This window comes from Lathamus discolor, chromosome 9, assembly GCF_037157495.1.
Source record: "Lathamus discolor isolate bLatDis1 chromosome 9, bLatDis1.hap1, whole genome shotgun sequence".
NCBI classification, from domain to species: Eukaryota; Metazoa; Chordata; class Aves; order Psittaciformes; family Psittacidae; genus Lathamus; species Lathamus discolor.
The window spans coordinates 12,631,307-12,649,154 of NC_088892.1; the positions used below are offsets into that span (position 1 = coordinate 12,631,307).

General features: G+C 45.5%; 1 protein-coding gene across 5 annotated transcripts in view; it reads left to right on the forward strand.

The window, feature by feature from the left end:
- Window positions 1-15,292: 15,292 nt before the first annotated feature.
- PASD1 (PAS domain containing repressor 1) overlaps window positions 15,293-17,848 on the forward strand; it is a 53,534-nt gene continuing 50,978 nt past the window's right edge. For all 5 annotated transcript variants that reach the window (XM_065689944.1, XM_065689943.1, XM_065689948.1 and 2 more), the window contains exon 1: window positions 15,293-15,550. The gene's annotated coding sequence lies outside the window, so the exon portion shown is untranslated. The remainder of the gene's footprint in view (window positions 15,551-17,848) is intronic.

Consider the following 17,848-nt stretch of genomic DNA (forward strand, 5'->3'; position numbering starts at 1 on the left):
TAAAACTGCATTTTGTTGGTGGTGAAAATGCATTTAATAAGAAAACCAGAAGTGTTACAAAATGGGTGTGGAACATATTGAAGCATGTGAAGAAAGTAAAGAGCAAAGAAAGGGCACAGTCACTGCAAGAAGTACAGATCAAAATCCAAACTGTTCCAGCAGCTCAACTTTTCTTATTCAGAAACTATGATCTTCTAAGCCTGGAATACAAAGGTAGCTTTCTTGGATTCGCTCTAATAGCTGTGGTAGTGGAGACTGCATCTTCCTTTACTTTTGAGCCTTTTATTGCAAGTGGATGACTGTTCCATAGAGGCTGAAATCCAGAGGTGATGTAGGCTAGTGCTGTGTGCTTGATTGCCCTCCTGACCGATATATTTTGTGAATGCTATTGTTGAGTGTGTGTCATAGGTACGCCTGTGCCACATCTGGAGTTATTATCAATAGAAGAAAAGCCTACTTGTGCTGCTGGGTTATATAAAATGGAAAGAGCTTGAAACGCATAGGGTGGTAGCACTGCCATTATCTTTTTAGCTTTATGCTTGTGTGAAGTAGAGATTTAAGATTGCACTTATATCAAAGAGCTCTAGGTATGAATTGAGGATACTGGGTTGAACTTCAGATTGAAGAACATTAAAGTTGCTGAATTTCTGTCTGAAAAGCAACTAATAAAATAAATGTAAGTAATTATGCATTGACTGTAAAGTCTGAACTGTTTGAACAAGAAGAAATCATTTAGCTCAACTCAGTAAGTAAGCGTGTTAATAATGGAAGCTTAAATAGCTTAAATGGAGTGAGGCTTTTTTATTTTTAACTAAACTTGACCTGTTTCTAATCCATCTCCAACTGGCATATGGCAGCAATAACAGTATAATAATAATAATAATAATATAATCCTTGATATGTGTTATAGGCCTGCTAGATTTTGCCACAGTTCACCCTAAAACTCTTTTCTTAGTCCTGCACCTATGAGAGCAGAGATCATGTCATTTCTAATAATTCTAGGCTAGTGACAGAAGTTCTCATTTCCAGTGTATTCCAAAAGAATTTTACTGAGGAGAAAACTTAGAAATAGTAACTCCCATCTTCACAACGCTTTATCAGTGTTAGTAGGGGCTTTCCCATACAAGAATACCTAACTAGTTATTATAAAATAAATGGTAATGGTGTGTTGAATTCTGAATGCCTTTGCAATGAACGCATTGTGTTCAGTGTTATAGTTACCTTGTGGAGGTCTTTTCTACATACCAATTTCAGGACTGGGTCTATTAGTTTTATTCTGGAATGGAGTGAATCAAATAACTGGAAAATATGTGCTCTATTCTGATATATGATATTTAATCTTCTCTAGTATCCTCTGTATTTTATCACTGTTCATCTGGTGCATTTAGGTTTCAACTTGTCCTTCTAGAGACAGATAATGACAGGCTGCTCAAGAATGCTGCATTAGACTTCTCAGTATAGGCTAATTATGGCCCAAATTGAAGGCCATTGATTAATTTTGACTGTGCCTGAAATATGCTCCTGCATTAGCAATGAATTACATACCTGGTAAACCCATGGTGCTGTAGCAACATCTAGAAGTCAGTTCTTTAAGGATAAAGAGTGAGAACAAAACTCCATTTGGCATGGTGGTAACAACAGGTAGTAGTGGTATGATACATGAGAAACAATTTAAGATACTGACGGGCATGCACCAGCATCATGACAACATTCAAGGCAATGTGCTGCACCCAGTGTATCTGCTGCTATGAGCCTCAAGGGTCTCTCTTGTCCTTAGGATGGGTCTTCTAAAATCTTGAGAGCACTCTCTATTGCATGTAGTGTTTCGCACGTTGCTTACGTAGTTTCTTCAAACGAAACAATCAGCCCTCTGCAGTTGGATGTATCACCTTTCACTGCAAATCGGCAGATTTCCATCTGAAAAACTGACTGAACAAGTTTCAAACTCCTGGGCTATACCTGTTCCTTTTCCCTAAAAAGACTGAACACTCTGCTCCATTTGCTGACCACTAAATCTGAAATTAAGATCTAAGAGCCTGAGTATACTAAATGTCATGGTACTTCTTATCAACGCATACCCAAAGCTACTTCTTCATGCCCACTTTAGCCAGATTGTCTGTAATAGTAAGTAGGAAAAAAATTTTGCTCCTTATTTACTAAAATAACGCTGGCAAGAAAATTGTGTTTTGCACAATCACTTCTCAGTCTAAAGCACTTCTAGGCTAAATATATTCTTCTAAGATATGTGCTTTGGGCATCTGTTTTCATGCTGTGTTCTCTCTGCAAGTGGCACAGAAGATGTCTTTCTTTGCCATCACTGCGTGCAGTGTGGGTAGATCTGAGAAGAGAATTCTGCCTGAAGATTTCTGTTGTCTTTTTGTTCACTCGAAGGATATAGCTCTAATTTCTCCCATTTGTAAACAGCACACAAAGTGCAGTCATACGCCTGGCTGGAAATCTCAGTTATACCTCCCAAGCTATTCTAAAAATACAACTCAGGCCTTGCAGTCCCTGAAAATTAAATCCAGTGCTCCAACATGCAGGGTAGCTTAAAAGAGCATGCTTTATCACTTTATCAGTTATTTAACAGTTATCGCCCCGCAATTATTAGCAAGAGAATCACTATTGACAAGGGCTTAGTTCCTTCTAAAATGTTGCCCATTATGTGTTTTATGAGGACATAGGAGCAAAGGTCTCTTCTACTACTATTCTGAGAAGATTTTTAGAATATATGAACAAGTTCTCTCCCTTCTCTTCTTGAAGGAAGGGATGCCTATCCACTCCCTGTGGAAATCATAAGCAACACTAGTTTTATGATAAAAAAATACCGCCTTGTTGTTCAGTTTGATTTTGACAAGTGTCAGTCTTATGCAAAGTTTAATGTCTCACCTTCACTGGTTAACAGTGCGTATTATTCCAAAAAGTTTTGCTCTGTCAGAAATGCTGTATTTGTTTTTAGCATTGCAGTTGGGCTCTTGTCTGCTAGATAAAGTGTTCATTTGTTTACAGTTGTCTAAATGAGGAAAGGTCACAATACAGAGCCATTAAGGTGCCTTTGTAGCCGTGAGCAGCAGAAAGCCTACATAAAAGAGAAAATGATCCTTCCAAGGGTGACAAGTAAGCACTATCTCAGATGCCTGGCCTCTGCCAGTCAGCCTCAGGATGATGAGTCTGTCTTGTAGATACCCATATTTCTAGCACCCGGTATATAGAATGCAAATGCTTTTACCTCCTCCTTTCATTTATTGTGCGATCTCTTAATGCTGCAGCCTTTGTGAAGCAGGGAAGCTGTGCATTCAAACCGCTGCTTCAACCTGGTCAAAGGAAAGCTTGTATTCCTCCTGGTGCACATGGCCTGGACATTTGAAGTTCAGTCTCAAGATGACTTGGTATAGGAAAGATCCATGTTCAAAAGAGTGGGCTTCACATTCTGATCCAGAAAAGCAGTCCAAATAAAAGCAAATAGACCATCCTTTGTTGTTGCTAGTGATAGTGCAGAAGCTGGTCCACTAAGGTGCCTGGGCCCAACAATCTGAACAATAAAAACCAAACTATCCTCACAGAGTACAGAAGTTCTTCCATCTCCCTCTCTTCCCCAGGCTGTCAGCACAGCCTTAGATTTACCTGGCTTGGGTCACAGCCAGCTTGCCCTCATTCAAGCCCTGCTCCTGGCAAGACAGTAGGTAAGCTGATCAACTGCTCCAGCCAACTCCAGCAGCTGAGATCTGAAAGAAAAATACACAGCTGAATGTTGGCCATCTACTTCAAGATCCTCATGGAGGGGGGAGGAAGACGCCTTCCTCAGAGATCATTTCATTGCTCTCTGGCCCCAGTATGTTTTGGTCAGTGATAGCAAAAGTGCCTGATGTCCACATGGACAGTTGGTTTTGCCTGTGGCAAGCAGGAAATTACTAAATCAATTGGTTCAGCCCCTCAAGCTGTAGGTCCTCCTTTCACCTATTGAAACCTATTGAAAAGTTGTGGCTTGTCCATCCCCACCACAGGCTGTGACTGGTTGTGGTGAATGAAAGCTCCTTTTTGAAGAGGAGGACTGATCTGACTTCTGTGGAATTAAGAGATGCTCTGCTTGCTCTCAGGGGCTGTGATGAAACCCTGAGAGGTGTGATGAGACGGACATAAGCTGCACGAGGCCATATTCTACCTTATCCCACCAGAAGGGCAGGTGTTGCAGGTCTGGTTGAATCAGGAGGTCTCTTACGCCAGTCTAGGCACCAGCGCTGGGTCCTGGGTGTGCGTGGGCTTTGTGCTGGGCAAAACTTACTACCTCCTAAGTAACAGTCATGTTTTTAACCTCTTTTCTCCTTTGTTTCTGCCACTGTCCCTGAAAGCAACTGGGCTCTCGGCACCATCCATCAGATGTATTGAGGACTGACTGCAGCACCTATGCTGGGGCTCACCTGAGAGCCCCCAGGAATAGTGGGGTGGTGAGATGCAGATAGCTATGCTTGCTGGGGATTTACAAAAGGCACGTGCAAAGCCTGTTCCATTGTCATCTTTAATAGGGAGTAAAGGTAACCTGACCCCTAGAATGAAACCTGGATTTTCAGTGAAAATATTCACTGGGGCTTCTTATCACTTTAAGTATTTCAACCTGTCTGCAGGTTTTTATACTAACTCTCGTACCTCAAATGTCCCAAGAGGCTTGTTCCATCTGATAAGCCTTTCCTCACAAGAAGCTACATATTTATTTACTGAAAGGAAGACAGCCAGAACTGTTACCAAGCAGATACAAATGCGTGCAGAATTAAGAAGAGACTATTACGACTGATTGTGTAATAGGATGATTGATGGACAGGTAACATTTAGTCAACTGCCTGCTTGGAGAGTTGGAATGGAGAGCACTTTACCCCAGCATTTTCTGAAACATTGAAATCACAGAGGCTGCTTCTGCCAGGTTTATGGATCCCCAAAGTTACTTCTTTAATCTCTCCTCTTTATCACAAAACTGATCTGCCCGGGGAATATAAGTCTTGTTTTTCCTAAGAAAACATGCAGAGCTAATGGGCAGTCACTATTTAAAAGTGCTCAGCATGGAGATGGACAAAACCCAGCCCTTCAATCTGAACCAAGGCGTGAAGTCACTGTTAATTCTTTGCAAAACTTACCACCCACAGAAGCATGGAGGGCTAAAGACTCCAGTCAGGCAAAACTCTTTCTTGGTCATCAAGACCAAGACTGTATTCAAATGAAACATCTATGGGATTTATATTTGTCTGTTCCTCAGCTGGGGCAGCACATGAACAGCATTTCATAAGATGCTGTTAAAGGATATGCCATTTCCTTGTGTTATATATTGGACTCCACATCTTAAAAAACAACACAGGATGAAAAAAAGAAAAAATTGGGGAAGTAAACCATTGCCTCCATACGCAAATGGGAAATAATTTAATTATGAGATGAAACTGCCGTGCAGAACTGCCAAGAGGGCAAACAAATGAGAACTTAAGCAAAGGGAGAAAATTGTCAGTCTTTCAGTGCATAACCATTTTGTTCTGAACAGCTGCAATTATGGAAATGTGCAGAAGACTGTTTCACTGTGATAAATCTGCAGTATGTCAAGCAATATTTGGAGGTTCATATTTAATTACTGTGCCTACATAAATTAAACAGTGGAAAAAGGTTGTCAATGCTGGGTTTTAAAGTAGGGAAGTAGATCCAATGCCAAAAGCAACATGGTTAACATCAGTAACTGAAAGAGAGAATTTCCCTCTAGGCTAGACCTTGTGATAAAGGAGAGATGTCATTTATTATGCACCTTCGAACATGTCTGTCGAGGTTAAGAGGTAAATAAATACCCAGAATGATGATTGTCTGGGTTGGTAATGGTTTTCTCAGCCACATATTTACTCTGAGTACAGTCTTTGTACTCCAGGTTACTCGTAACTCTTGATCACAACTTGTTGGGTTGTTTTGTTTATTTCCCTCTAGAAATCGTTTTAAGGCAAATAACTTGAGAAAATTCCATGCTCCAAAAATGGCCAAGGCAGGACAGAGCTTCAATGAGACCATGTTGTAAAGTGTAACCCAGCCATCTAACTGGTCATTCACCCTATGCCCACAGGCTGTGGCTGTTGGGTAGAAGTGGGTTGCTGTCCAGTGAGCAGCACACCATTTGGCACAGGGAAGCCTGTTTGCCAAAGCAAAACATGGGCTTGCTTGCCCAGGATAAACAAAACAAGGACAGTATGTGCTTTTATTTCAGCATGCACAACTTAGACCAGCAGCGGCATTCATAACCCCTCCATGTGAATGGGGAAGGATGCTCTTGTCACCTTAACATGCTGGCCCAAATGACATAGGGGCAAATGCCAGTCCTGATACTGCTGTGCTCTGCAGCCTTATGTGATATTTTTTTGCCTAAATTGCTCATCTGTAAAATAATCAGAGTATTCTTTCTGCAAGGATTACCTTTGCAAAGTACTTTCAGATGTAATACCAAAAGGGCTATGTAAATACCAAGTAATAAATAATACTAGACACCAGGCAATATCACACTGTAAAATGCAAGATTATTAATCACTGTGCCTGAAAACCCCAAACTGCATTTCTCTCAAGGACACAGGATTTTGTAGGATATATGAATGGGAGCGGTTCCTTAAGAAGATGCTCTGTGTGAAGTGGATTGTGTGCCACGCTCTGCTGCAGTTGTCATGGTGAGTATTCATATTTCCCATAGCAACAGAACCGGTAAATAACTGCATAAAAAGCTGTATTAAGTGACCAGGGCACAAGTTAATTCTCAATTCGGCATCCTTAACTTGAGCACTCTTCTGCAGCTGAAACACTCCACTGAGAAGCAAGCTTTTCCTTTGGTTTGTGACATGTTTCCTCTTCATAGTTTCACTATGATTCACCCACTGGTTGCTACACTGGTGACATTATCTGCACCATGTACGTACTACTCCATGGTGGCTGAATTAACTGAAGATGATGACAGTGCAGCAGACCCACAGTAAGTGCTGGTTTTGTAGCACTTTGTGCAAGTGCTGTCTAGTGCAGGTCACCCGAAGTTCTGCAAGTGAAAGGACTGAAGCTCTACAGGAAACAATGCCCTGCTTGGTTGTTTTTTATTATTTTTAGTTTTGGAGTATTTTTATCTTGTTCTTCCTCAGTTGCAATGATTTGTTATTTTGCAAAACAGCACCACCAGTGTTAAGAGCAGGCAGACGTATTAAATGGACAAGGAAAGGATGGAAACTGGGAGGAACTAGGAGATGTCACTATAATAGCAATGATGCTCCGAAGCAGGACAGGCTTTTGCTTTAGTGAAAAGAGATTTGTTGTAAGCCAGCATTTTCCGAAACAGTGGTTTGCAGTGCTCTGAGAAGCCCTGGGCTCTGCTCTGCAGAACTATGTTTGTATGCTCTGCTAAGTGCAGAATTGGGTACAAAGGTGGACAACATCTGTGAGAAACACTGCAACTTCGCAGAAGTTGGTTAGTGCAAAACAACTAGGAACCAGTTTTCGGGAGGGGATCCAATCCATTTCCTATTTCTGCAAAATGCCCTGACTTTCATGACAATCACATTCATTAGCTCCTCTCTCCAGCCCCAGTCCTTCATTCACAAGCCCTGACCAAAACTGTTCTTGATATTCCTTGTTAGATGAGGAAACTCCAACTGTTTTGCATATTCATTTCCATAGACACAAAAATGTGATCAGTCACTTACAGCTGCACACTAGGAATTGATTTCACCAGGTCAGTCAGGGGCTTGTTTCTACTTATTACGACTGACTTTTACAACACTGCTGGTAGACGCTATCTGTCACATAATACTATTTTCCAGCATCGTAGTTAATTCATTGATGGTGTTCAGCACTTCCCCTGTGCCCAGAAAAACCATGTGCGTTTCTGTGAGTACAGAGTGCAGTAACATCCCACGCAGTTCTGAATATTTTTTGACACATTTCTGTATCATTTAGTGGTGAAACGTGATAAAGTCTTGTAGACTTGTGTTTTAACTTGCTTTTGTTTAGGTATGAGCACAGAGCACAGCATCGACCACACGTGATGCTTTCTATCCACCCTGTTCCCAGTGTGTAATCTCTGTTGAACATCAGGCACTTGTTTTACGCATTCATGAATTTGTTTAGAATTTTTCTGTGTCTTTAAAAAAGGCAGAAGAAAAACAGTGGAAGTTACCCAAGAACCCTATTGACCTTGGTACACTTGGGATGAAGGACACATGTTTTCTTTCTCATATATCCTAAAAGACCATTAAGGGAAGTGTTTCAAGAGCTGTGCACTGGGACCTGTGCTCGAGGCTCCTGTCCTTTTTAGTGTCTGGGTTGCGTTGTCAGTGGTCCCTTGTGACAATCAGGCTGCTCAGTTCTTCAAAGAGCCACTGGCATAGTTTGTGCTTATGAAACTACTGCTTGACATTTATAATCTGGCTGACTGACAAACTATGCCTGGTCTTTCCTTGGTGGTTAAGTACGTGCAACTGTTTGTGGTGAGTGAGTCTGCCTGGTGTCAGATACATGCACAGATATATACGTATTGTTTTTTCAGTCTTTGCCAATCAGGGTGTGGTAGAAGGATGTCAACCCTGTGGTCTTCAAAAGCAAACACCCTGTCTGCTTTCTATTGGGTCCTTCCACAATCCTCAGTAGTCCTGATTTTAATGTCTTCTACAAGCTGCAGTGCTGGGAAAGGACTGCACTGGTCACTTTGCCTTGGAGAGGAAGATTTTATTTTCCTGACAGAGTAAAATTGAGTGATAGCTTCTCTCACCACTCTGTTGCATGTGGTTTTGCAGAGGGAGGTCTCCCCATTAGCAAAGCTGTGCAGGAGCAAGCCATGCTGTGGAAACTGCAGTGCTTGGTGCCTGCAGGTCACAGCCATCCTAATGCCACTCTCCGTCCCAGTTACCCGGTTTCCAAAGGAGATTAGGATGTAGTTGGGAGCCCTCTGGCTGCAGACCAGCCCAGGTAGAGTGAAGGAGAGGAATGTTAGTAGCCAGGACACAGGTATGGATGGAGGCAGCTTCTGTCCCAGCACGGCCTGGTACACCCCGCAACAGAGGTGTCCTCCATCACCAACATGTGTGACTCTGGGGTCTGGTTAGACCCTGGGATATAGTGGGAAGATAAGTGACAAGGACAGCTTCCTGCTGTGTTTAGCTAGGAGCACATTGCTTCTTGCTTGGAGTCAGACATTGCTGATGTTGCCATGATGTTGAAAACTCCATCAGGTGGCAATGTTAACATTACATTTGCTCTGGGTAAAGGCCAGAGAGGAAAAGTGAAGACTTTTCAGTGCAAGGAATAGCTGACCTGCAGAACCACTGTGCATAGGATCAAGTAACTAAGAATGGGCAAGTACCAGGGAGATTTACAGGGTAACCACTTTGTATGAATAAAGCTTAGCATCAGCAGAAGTATAAATAGGAAATATCTATGTTTATCAATGTGGATTTAATATGCTAATTAGTAACAACTGTGATTTATTAGGAGGGATGCACTTGCAGATGATAGACAGTAATTCTGCACTGACTTGCCTGTTCTTCCTCTGTGCTTCAGCGATGGGTGATCCTGCAGCTATTGCCATTTCCCAGTGCTCCCTCTGCCTATTTGTCCTCTGACTGCTGAATTCAGGGTGATTTTGGCCTTTATAATAACTAAGTTTCTATTTTATGTCTCTGTTCATGAGGACACTCAATAGCTGATTATACTAATCAGAGGTGATTATTGCCTGTGCCCACTTAAATCATACTTAAATGCAGTGGCCTGAATTTGTTCTCAGCACAGTCTCCAGAAGATATGAAGCTAGCACCAAAGAAAATTAATCCATAGGTATATTATGCTATGGGATCAAGCTAAAATGTGGTCGAAGAGCTTTAGAGTCAGTGTGTGCTCTCACGGAAGGATATGGGCAGAAGAAGGTAGCCATGTTCTTGTTTGTGAAAGGGTTTTTTTTCCCTCTTCTTTGAGTTAGCCAGAATAACAGATCACAAGAATCCTTACCAGAGAATACTTTATTGCAGTTAAGAGACAACACTTTTTCCTTTCTAAAAATAATAATTATTGTTGAAAGTGTGAGCAGCTACATTAAAAATATTCTTTCACATTTCTCCTGGTCAGAGACCTGACTTGGGCACCTCTCAGCTTTTCAAGTAAATACATTTATCTGTCCATGCTCTTACTCCAGTACAAGGAAATACAAGGCCTTAGATACACACAAAATTTGGACACCAATCTTGGTTCTACAGCAACCATATTAAGCCACTTTATGCAAAATAAAGTGCTAGATGATGGATATTAAAATATTCCAGTTGGTTCTCAAAAGCTTAGGTGGAATTTTGTCCTAAATGGTGATTAACTCATTTATATTCCTAATCCTTTTAAGCAGTTTCATAAAGATTCGAAGTGGCACTCAGAGATGCTGGGTAGAACAGCAAGTAGCTCCTTCCAGCCCACAGGGATGCAAGATTTTATGCTAAGTGGGAAATCCTGTTCACACTGGAGTAAATGTGGTTTTTGCTCTGCCTCTAATGGAGTTTCTATTCCTTTTTCTGCACTTAAATGAGAATGGGATTTTACCCATCTTCTCACATGTTTGTGGTGCAAACCTGAATTTTAATTTTGAGTCTTTTTAAAGGGGAAAATGAAGGTCAAACTGTGTAAGCCCAGAGGACAGGATGAGTCTCCAGAGGGAGAAGGTCTCTAATAGCTGTCAGGTGTTGCTTGAACCAGAGATGTGAGCTCCAGGCAAACAGTGCAGCAGCAATGCCAGCAGTACTCTGGGGTGCTGGAGAAGCTGCTGTGCAGCCTGACTGCAGTTCTTTTACAGGTGGCAGAGTTGTGCCTGGTCAAAGTGCAGTTTCTTCTCCCCAGCACATGCACAGGGGTTGTTCGGCATGAGGAGAAGCTCATAATACCACAGAAAGGAAAACGCACTGCTGTTTCTGAGAGTTTTCAGTAAAACTCTAGAATTCAAACATAGGGATAGATAAGGCATTGCAGGGACAGAATTTCACATCGACAAACTCTTGGGCAGTATATTCTATGTTGCAAGCAAATATGGCTAAAATATTTAAGAAACTTCAACTATATTCTTTACATTAAATCCAATAATTATTTATTCATTTCCCAACTTTGATTTTGTTAAATAACCAAAATATTAATTCAGAGGCAAGGATTTAATTCATGGAAAATTCTGTCCTTGGAGAAGATCAAAGTGAGTCCTGTGGTGTTAAGCACACACCCCTACAGTGCTTGGGTGTGAAAAGTAATGAAGCGTGTGTTTCAGTCAGCCTGTCCCTTCTTAGTGTTCCCATGCATTAACCTAAGCCCCTGCCCGAATATTTTCAGTGCCAGGATCAAGGACCTACGGAGATGTCCACACTGAGGTCTGAAAGGGTAACAAGCAAAGGGATGAGAACACCAGTAGGTTGTGATGGCAGTGCCTGCTCGCTCCTCTGCTACACCAAGGCTACAGCAAAAGACTGAAAGTCTCTTGGGTGATATAAACATGCAAGATAAGTGCGTAGACTGGAACACAAAGGTGAAATGGCCCTGTTTATCAGGCACAATTAAAGTGAATAGAGGATGACTAATGCAGAGGCAGTTTAAAATCTTTACATGACACAGTGTCAAGGCAACCCCATTTTGCAATCCCACCGGCACAATTAATGCTGTGTCACTGCCATGGACAGCATTGGGAATGGGGCTCCCACCGCCTCTCCTGCATGCCTCCACAGTGGGAGCTGGGTGGGCTCCACCACTGCAACCCTCCTCTTGCTGCCACATCTCGGAGCCATAGTGAAACCTGCACAGGACCAGTAAGGGTGGGTTTTCCACTTTGTTGTTTCTAGCTGGTGAAGGGTCTGGAGCACAAGTCTGATGAAGGCTGAGGGGAACTGGGGTTGTTTTGCCTGAAGAAGAGGAGGCGCAGGGGGACTTTATCACTCTACAACTGCCTGAAAGGAAGTTGTAGTGAGGTGGGGGTTAGTCTCTTCTCCAGAGTGACAAGTGAGAGGCACTGGAATAGGTTGCCGAGGGAAGTTGTGAATGCTCCATCCCTGGTGGTGTTCAAGGCCAGGTTGGACAGAGCCTTGGGTGGCATGATTTAGTGTGAGGTGTCCGTGCTCGTGGCAGGGGGGTTGGAACTAGATGATCTTAAGCTCCCTTCCAACCCTAACTATTCTATGACTCTATGACAAGCAGTAACAGCCTCAAGCTGTGCAGGGGAGGTTTACGCAAGATATTAGGAAAAAAATTCTTCCCAAGCAGCTGGTCAGGCATTGGAACAGGCTGCCCAGGGCAGTAGTGGAGTCACCATCCCTGGAAGTGTACAAACCCCTTAGTGGCATGGTTTAGTGGTAGTCATGGCGTAACGGTTGGACTTGATCTTAAAGGTCTTTTCCAACCTAGCTGATTCTATGGTTCTGTTCTCTTTCCTTTTGCTCTGTCATTCCAAGCCTCGCGGTTACTGCTGTGTGAAAAGCAAGAATGTCATGCTGAATTCAAGACGAGGCTGAGGTGTCTGATCCTGTACCGGGGCTGGTTCATGGCTTTGCACTGCCCAAAGCAAACATTTCCTGGCTATGAATTTTTGCAGTATGTCATTTAAAGGCTAGTTTGGACAACCCTTTGCTCTGGATGAAAGATTGTGCATGGGAGTGTGATTCTGCAAAATACAGCCTAAGCTATCCCTGTATTTCTTCATTTAATTGTGTTACTCCTTAATGGTGCCTGCCAGGCTGCAGGATTCTCCAGTCCACTGGGTGAGTGCAGTAGGGACAGGCTGTTTCAGATAGATATGTATAGATCAATATAGAGATAGTGTTATATTCTTTGCTGTTCTTATTTTCTGGCTCAGACCAGTTCTCTCTTGGGTTTATTGCTTCTGGCATGTCTTTGCAGCACAGCATTGTTAAAAGCTAATAATATAAACAAATCTGAGGCTATGCCAACCACTGCCAAGTACAGCTAAAGCTGCCCAAGGCCGCAGCTTGCTGAGCAACGTGTGAATTTTGTTGTGCCAGAAATGACGGTTTCCCCGTTCTTTTTAACTTTTGAAGGATCTTAGTGGAGAGTTTGTTCTTCCAAAGGAGATAATTAAAGCAACTTACATGGAAACTCTTCCAGCATTGCTATAGGAGGAATAGCCCCTGCATTCTCAGCCTGCTGTCTCTACCTGCCAGGGTCTGCAGGGGAGCTGGTTGAAAAACTTGCAGTAATACACAGTTTGAAGTGCAGTTAACACATGAAGTGGCATTTCTGAGTGTTTTGCTTTATTAGAAGAGACTGCTGATGCTGTTTGCTGTGCCTGTCAGGCTCATGGGACAAGGGGTGGCTGTGGAAGTGTCCCAGGTGCGACCTGGCTTGGCAATGCTGGAAAACCCAGCCAGCTGCCAGCACAACCTGGGGCAATGGCTGTGGCACTTGGTGCTTCCAGGGCAACCTGCCCCAGCCCAGCCCCTCTGGAGTCACATCCTGCCTGTGCTGTCCACAGCACTCATCTGTGGGTGCTGGATCTGAAGGGTCTCAGCTGCAGAGTGCGGTGCTACCCTTATTCCTGATCTAATCCCCCAAATGCATACCTGCAGGCTCACCTACATGGTCAATGGCATCCTCTCAGTGACTGGGGTGACAGGGCTGCACTGCGGGCTGCAGAGACCCACCTGAACTCAAGTGAAAAAAAAAAACAGAAATGCTGCATTTGACCCCAGTTTGTACCTTGCCTGAAAGAGGGCAAGAAGGACTTTTTCCCACATGAATGAGGGCAGGGCTGCTGTGTTTCATGTGACAAGGCTGCATGCCTCCAATATGTGCTATAAGTGGGAAAATGGAATTTGCCACTTGTGGCAGTCAGCTCAACCATGCTATTTGCTTTGTCTCCAGTAAGAAAGAAAATAAGAAATACTAACTGCATGCAAAGGTACCCTTTCTCTTGTCTCCATCAGTAGCAGCTGATGTTCCTTAGGGTTATTGCTGTAACAACGTCACTTCCCTTTCCTCAGTGGCATCAGGTTTATATTAAAAACCTCATAGAAAAGCCTTTTGTCCCCTGTCCCCTTTTTGGTTCTGCTTTTATCCCCCGTGCTGTGCTTTGTGGTACTGGCTGAGGGCTGGGAGAAGAACAGGAATTTTGGCTGAACAAAATAGTCAGGAGTCAGGTATACCAGCTGTGGGAGGTGATGTGCTCCCAGAAGGAGCAGATCTCCCAGCATAGGTTGAGGAGCGGCTTTCCAAGAGGAGCTGAGGAGGAAAAAAATATCCCCCCTAAAAAAAATACCCGCCCCCCCCCCAAATTGTAAGTAAGGAGAGCATGTGAGTTTGGAAGGGGGTTACATGATGCAGCTGCCTGCAGCGGCCCAGGGCCTGGGTCAGGGACCCAAGCGATGCCCTCAGTCCCATGCTCCCCAAGACACCCCAACCCTGGCACGAATGTGCTTTCCCCAGCGAGCACTAATCATTTCGCCCCACCCCGGTCCCCTTGGCGGTGCCTTGAGGAGAGGAAGGAGGAGGCTAGAGACCAGCTTGATGCCACAGCTTTTGGTATCTACTGCTTCCAGAAACCCGTGAAGTATGAATTGCATCCTCATCCATCAGCAGTACCTGATGGAAGGGTGAAACTGTGTCCACCCGGAGCTGGGCATGTTGTGGTGGGAACTGGGGACAGAGCAACCCGCTGTCCCTGGAGAGGAGGGAAAATGATTACAGCAGAGAAAGGGGAGAAAAAATGAAGTCGTGTGAGGAAGGAAACAGCAAATGTTAAATCAGTGACTCATGGCATGGGATGACTAATCCCGGCAACGCGCTGCTCATGTCAGGCATGGAATTTGCGCCGAGCGCCTCGTGGGGAGAGCAGGAAGGTTGTGGCACCTTACCGGGGCAGGGAGAAAACGGGAGCACTGGGGCCTGACTACCGGGCAGCCGGGACCGTGCCCCGCTCCGTGAGCGCCCGGGAAAAGCCGGGGAGGTGCGGGACAGGACAGCGGGTGCCGCTGGGCTCCGCGGCCGAGTCCAGCCCCGCGGCCCGGTGCCGGTGCCGGCGCTGACGCCGGTGCCCGCGGAGCGCTGGCTATGACCTACTTCGGTCCGGCCCCTCCCGGCGGACGGCACCGCAGCTCCCCGCGCGACCTGCCCTGCCCGGGCTGCGGGCGCGCGTTCTGCGCGCGTTCTGCGCGCCCTCGGCCCCCGCCCTGATCGCGTTCCCTCCCGAGCTCCACCGGGGCGGGGGGAGCCATGCCCGGGGCGCGCCGCAGGCGGCCGGCGGCTGCCGGTGTCGGCGGGGGGGTGGGAGGAGCGCGCCTGTGCAGTGCCGGGAGGACGGGCTCAGCCCGCCGCGCGTTACACAACCGGCCGCTGCGGGAGCCGAGTTTCACAAGTCCCGCCGCGCCCCCCGGCACCCGCACCCGCCCCGTGCCAGCCCGGCCCCTTGCCCTGCCCGCGCTCCTGCCATGTCTCCTCTGCGCAGAGGGAACCCGGGGCGGGCGGTATCCCCGGCGGCCGGGGGGGCACCGCGCTGCGGCTGGGCATGGCACTGAGAGCGGCTCCGGGACGCGCGTCCTTCCAGGCGGTACGTACGGAACCTCGCGGAGTTCGGGGGGGGGGGGTGTCCGTCATTCGCAGTCCGCGGGGAGCCCCCGCTGCAGGGCCGGGGGCGCGGCACCCTTCACTTATCCCTGCCCTCGCCCAGCACCCGGGGCACGTTCCCGGTTGAGTTTTGGAGAGGGAAACGTGCGGCCGCGACTTGGGTCTTCTGACCCCCCCCCCAAAAAAAAGCCGAACCCGGGCTGCGCGGGGATCGGTCGGTGCGGAGCCAGGCGGGGACCGGCACCGGCGCGCCCCGGCCCCGTGGGTACGGACCAGCTCGGGAATAGCCGGGGACTGGGCACAAATGAGGGCTTCGGGGTGCTTGGGTGGGGGGAACCCGATTTTCTGTAGGCTAACATGGGCCTGAGCGCCGTTTTGTCGTTCTGGCTGGAAGTTCTGTCGTTCTGGGAATGCGTTTGTCTGAAAACGCGGCAAGGAAAAACCTCCTCACAGTCTTGCGCCTAGAGATAGCATCTCAAATCCAGGTTGCAAAGTTACTTCTGCCACCGCGGTTATTGTGTCATTTGAGTTTACAGACCGTTTACATTATAAGCGGGGAATTACGGAGGCTTTGAAAGTCCCCCGTCTGTTTCAGTTGTGTATTTGTGAATGGCAACTCCAAGACTTGGTTCTTAATGGCAGAAATTGCAAACTGATTGATCTGGGTAGCTGGCACTGGAAGCATGGGTCACAGCTGAGCCCTGCGTGATTCATAACTGAGGTGTTATAAGAACTTGTCTTTGTGAAATGCCACAGTCCCTAAAAGCAGGAGGCTCCTGAGCCATCCGCAGAGCTAGTCTCTCCCCAGTGGATTTTGGAGTGCAGCACAGCAGCCCTTTTCTGGGGAGCAGAACCAGCACCTGAGTGCTTGCTGATCCCTCCATGAAGTTGTCTTCTTCAGCAGGGGAGTAGAACCTGGAGATGGTGCACCTGAAATCAAAGCTGTGAAGATGTCCCATGCTCTACCTGCTGTGAGGTGCAGTACCACCCAGGAAGAGAGTGTTATTTATTAATCCAAGTTTATTTTGTCGTGTGCAGTGAAAGCCGTGGCTCTGATTTAACTGATGAGATAAAATGTTCTGGTGTATAGATGGGGAAATGTCATTTTTAGGCAGAATGACGGTGCACCCCTTATGCTGGATTGCTGCTCCCTAATCCCTGGCTCTGGAAATGGGTATTTGCCTTAAAGAGACAGCTAGCTTTTAATGGTTTTGATACGTAGGTTTTACACTCCTCATAGGTTCTTTAAGGCAGCAGATAATGCCAGGAGTATGCAGTGTGAACCCCTTGTACTGAACAGACTTCAGTGTGTGCTGTTTGGGTTGTGATTTTGTGTCATTTTTATAAGCTTCCTATGCTGCAGTGCCTCACCATAGTTATCCAGTCAGAAAAATACGTTTGGATTTGGGGTTTTCTAGATGTTGTATATATAAAAAGGTAATTTTCCTGTAATGTGTTAATCAGAGTAAAGCAGCATGTCAGTGATGCACCGTGGAGGAGCACAGCACCCTGTGCACTGATGCGCCGCAACAACAGCACTAGGGGCTCTGTGGCTAATGAAGTTCTGACAGGCAGTGAGCACGAGTGAGGAGAGGAGGCTCAGGAGCAGAGCCAAAAGTGGAAGTTTGTGTGAAAGGGCACCATTCTATCTCTTGGGCGAAACATGTTTGCTACTGAATCTCTAGATTTTTTGTGGAAGATGTACTAGGAAAAATGCAAATGGCTTTAGGAGTGGTTGCTTGCTGCTCATTTATTCTGTTCATTCGGAGCTGTGGATTAGTTACTTGATCTAGAGGGAAAAGTAAAATTGGCTTGAGATGTTTTGATAAGCTGCAACCTTCAGTGAAATTTTGGCATGTGATGGTATGTGATGGTTCCTGTGCTTTAGCCACTCAGACTATGTCTGTGTTAAATTATTTTGCTGGTTTAAGAAACACTCAAAAATAGCACAGGGTTAAAGATTAAAATTAGCAAATGAGTAGTTCGTAATTAAAGTCTCATGGTGTTGGGAGCAGCATTACATGTCAGAGATACTGATGTTGAATCCAACTTCTGCTCATTAGTAATATCAAAAATTGGTAGCTCAATAGAGCTACCAGTCTAATAGATATTTAGATTTATTTAATTTGGAGCTCAGGCTCGTCTATGCACAGAAGTTGCATTGGTTTGCCCTAAATTATGCAACCTCCCAAGATTCACATGTAATAATCAAAAGGTTTTACTGCCAACATAGCTCAATCCTTCAGGACTGGGGGAATAAGCTGTGTGCCTATACCAGAAC